This window comes from Neopelma chrysocephalum, unplaced genomic scaffold (genome assembly GCF_003984885.1).
Source record: "Neopelma chrysocephalum unplaced genomic scaffold, ASM398488v2 Primary Assembly neopelma1_103b, whole genome shotgun sequence".
In the NCBI taxonomy this organism is placed as follows: Eukaryota; Metazoa; Chordata; class Aves; order Passeriformes; family Pipridae; genus Neopelma; species Neopelma chrysocephalum.
The window spans coordinates 6,464,250-6,468,261 of record NW_020897767.1 but is presented as its reverse complement, the minus strand read 5'-3'; positions in this window follow the sequence as shown (position 1 = coordinate 6,468,261).

The window sequence follows — 4,012 nt, the reverse complement described above, 5'->3', positions numbered from 1 at the left end:
GTTTGGCTGGAAATGGAATAAAAAGAAGTTAAAATCTCCAAGGTGAATGCCACTGCCACAGAACTTGCAAACATGGAGGATAAACTAATTTTTTTGCTTCCCATTCAGGTCACATAAGAACATAAGTTCTTTGTCATCCGATCAACCCAAGCTGCTGCCACCCAGGTGGAGGGCAGTGAGGTAACCGCTGAGCAGCTCAGGTGCCAGATATCTAATCTGCAGGCAGATTCTCATAATTCATTACAGCCAGGTCAGAGATACAAACAAAATCACTGCAGTGTGTAGAAAATCCACATGCTACAACTGCTCTCATTGAGTTTCCATGGGATAAGCTAAAACTAATCAATCCTGCTTCTGTAATCCTCAGCACCTCCTTGCACACTGACATCTCTCACATTTCCATAGGTCCAGTTGGCTTCTCCCCTAGAAAAGCCTCAATTGGATTTATTTGTTTATAACTATTTTGCTCTTGAAAAGAGCAGAAGGCTTGGAAAATGTACTTGTCACTATTGGCTTGAAGGTGCAATTTGGGTAACTAAGAATGAGAGAGTGGAAGAGGATTATATTATGGGATTAGTAGCAGGATAGAGGATTGCCTGTAATCACAAGAGACTGGGCTCAGCAGAAGGGCTTCCCTTTCCAGCCCTTTCAGCCACTGACAACAGCCTTTACCACTACAACTGTCTTGCCTCTGCCTGCTCATGCATTTCTAGAAGACACCGTTTTATTATCTGGTTTAAAGATCAAAAACTGTACCTTGAAACATGAGACAAGTAGTCCAAGAACTCATTAGTGTCATATCCAATTGTCCGTGTTCCTTCTTTATTAAGAGCTGAAAACAAGCAAACGGTGAGTGAAGGACTCTGTCCCAGCTCAGGAGCCCTGGACTGCACAGCACTGCTTGTACAGACAGTTACTCCCGGAGGAACAAGGTGCTTCTCATAACTAACAGCTGTTTTTCTCAGACCAGATGTATTGGATTCTTTACTGGGTATTTACAAGTTCATGTTAAAAAATTATCATAGAATCATGGAATCATTTAGGGTGGAAAAGATCTCTAAGATTATCAAGTCCAGTTGCTAACCCAGCACTGCCAAACAACACTAGTGTTGTAGTGTCCCCAAGTGCCACATCTGCACGTCTTTCAAATCCCTCCAGGGATGGTGACTCCACCCTGGGCAGCTGTGCCAGTGCTTGACAACCCTTTTAGTGAAGAAATTTTTCCTTATATCTAACCTAAACCTCTCACGTCACAACTTGTGGCTGATGAAAATTACAAAAAGCTTTGGGGGGAATTTCCTGCTTCCTCTCCCTTAACATTCACCATCCATCCTTAATTTTCCAAGAAGGCTATGAAAGACCATAAAATTATTTCATCTAATAGCAGCAGCCTAAATTGGACAATTTTGAATTTCCTCTATAATTTATCATGCAGATCTTAGCTAAAAAACTCTCCTCCTTCTTGAAATGCCACTTACCTGTGACAATGGCAGCTACCGGTACGAAAGGATTCTCTTCCATGGAAGCACAATCAAGGAACTTCAGACTAAAAACCAAGATCTCTATGTCCTTCCAGAAACTCTGAGAAAACAGAAGTCAGGGACTAGCATGAAAAGAAGCATCAGCCAGCTCCTAAAAACATGCTCTTGGCATTTTTTGCATTCTACATGGGCAGCTCAGATACTGGATGACTCCTGTTTTATGGAATTTAAGAATGCAGGTTTTCAATCCTGGACAGAAGAATTCTGCCATCCCGGTCATAAATGCATCAATAAGACCAAGATGATCCTTTCCAGCACTTTCCAACACGTGTTTTTAAGTCAGAATAACAACAGAGAAGCAAGTGAGCACCATGCAGCTGCTTCCCAGTGTAGATGCTGTCTGAGCTCTCCCAGAAAATCAGGACTGTTCAGACACGTATCAAGGAACATGAAATTCCACTTCTATTTGTGGTCTGTTGTCTGCTGCTCTCATTTTAACCCTTTGCATAATGTTACCTGGAATTCATCTAATTTCTTGTAGAAATCTCTTTCATTTCCACACTGGTACTGAAGGTTGAGAGACAGAAAGTCTACTGAATCCTGGAATAAAGAAAAGGAAAAGAATCATCCTAGAGTAAAATGTTTTTTGGTGGGGGTTTTTTTGCAGGTATTACATTAAAAATACATAAAATTCTGAAAGGTTTGATAAAGACATATTGCTGGAGTAAGAAGCCATACAGCTACATGGGAGCCCTGGACAATATAATGAGCTCAAACTGGATACTGTCTGGGAAGATGTGTTTTGTATGTCTCCCTCCAAACAAAGTAAAATTTAAACAGCTAAATTAAATTCTAGGATTATTTTATGAATATAATATTAATGATTTACAATGGACTTTCTTAATTAGTAAGACTGTCTGTGATTAACCAGAGAAACCTTTGCAACGGTGTGGATCAGGCCTTATCAATAACCCTTTGGGGAAAGTCCACTTCAGAAATCTCAAGGGAACAAGGGAACAAATTGCATTTCCTTATTTCACCAGCTGATGAAGTTGGAAGAAAACTGATAAGCTTTCAGTTTAATTTTCAGTCTAAGGTTCTCTTCTAGTTTAGGCAGCTCGTGTAACACAACTTCTGTTCTCTCCCTACAAACCACACCTTGCTCAAATCCTTGCAATGTCACACCTACAACACTGTTCACCCCAGGACTGATTTTTGCAGGATTATGAATACAGCAAAAAACCTGCACTGTCATTTGTTCACATCAACATCCTCTGAGTGAATACGAACAGAGAACTTGATCTTCCAGAAAGGATTTCACTGTCTTTGTAGAGATTAATTTCTCCTCATGTTGTGCCTTCCCCGTGCAACTACATCACTGCTAGCACAGCTCAGGCTGTGTTTTAACATAATCAGCAGATTTTTTAAATAGCAGTTATTTAAAATAAAGTATTCATATCTTTGGTGTGCATTAAGTAGGTGCAAAGCAAATGATAACGGGTACACTTTTTGGAGACATCTTGTCATTTAGGCAAGTATATTGCTAAAATTGCCAATTATGAGAGCAAATATGTCTCCATCTATCTTAATCAGTGCTTACTAGCCAAGAAAAGATGCTGAAGGAATTTTTTAAATTAGCTAGCTTCATGTAATTAGACTAATGAAATAAGTAAAACTTACCAAACTGGTCAATCGGTCAGCTTGCTAAAATCTTTAAAAAAACCCTAAAATTTAAAAAATCTTAAAAAAAATCTATGAACTTGCAAAAAGTCACTTGATCCCATACACAAAAATCAAGTCAAATCAAGTGAAATGTATATAATTTTGTAAGTTACCTGAAGAGAAACTGAAAGCAGTTCTGAAGAAGCATCGTCCAAAACACCACCCGTTTCTAAAGCAATGGACAGCTTTCCACCTGGAAAGCAAAGCGAGGCAATCTGTTAGTAACATATTAAGGACAAATAAAACCTTCAGTTTACTGCAGTTATTTTAAAACCAGTGTTAAATTTTTGAAGCTGTGGAAGAGCAGACAGTGCCTTGGGTAGGGGATTTCAGAATTCCCACTGCGATTTCAATGGAGAGCTGCAGAAGGCAGAAACTCAAAGGCAGAATTCAAGAAGCCTTTGTCAATGAATTGTGCCCTTCCACTCCCTGCATAATTATAAGTAGAATCTTTAATTTTCATGCCTTTGTGGTGGTTCTATAGTGGTTATTTTTTTAAAATGCATTCTGTGCTGAATGCTTCTGAGATGCTGGGGAAACAGGAACTTGGGGGACAGGAGATGCAGGAGAGAAGCTGGGCAACTTCTAAGGGCTATCACCAGATAGTGTGAACTGTACAGCAAAGCATTCCTGACAAATGCAAGAATTAAATATAAATTCATTCATTAAAAATGTGGATAAAGAAACATTGACTCAGTCAGCTCTACTAGTTGTCTGTTTGAGACAGATAAATTCCAAGGCTAGAGAAGGCAGACCCTGGGTGACAGCTGCTTGGAAAATCCCAGGTACCCACCACGGAACAGGTGAAA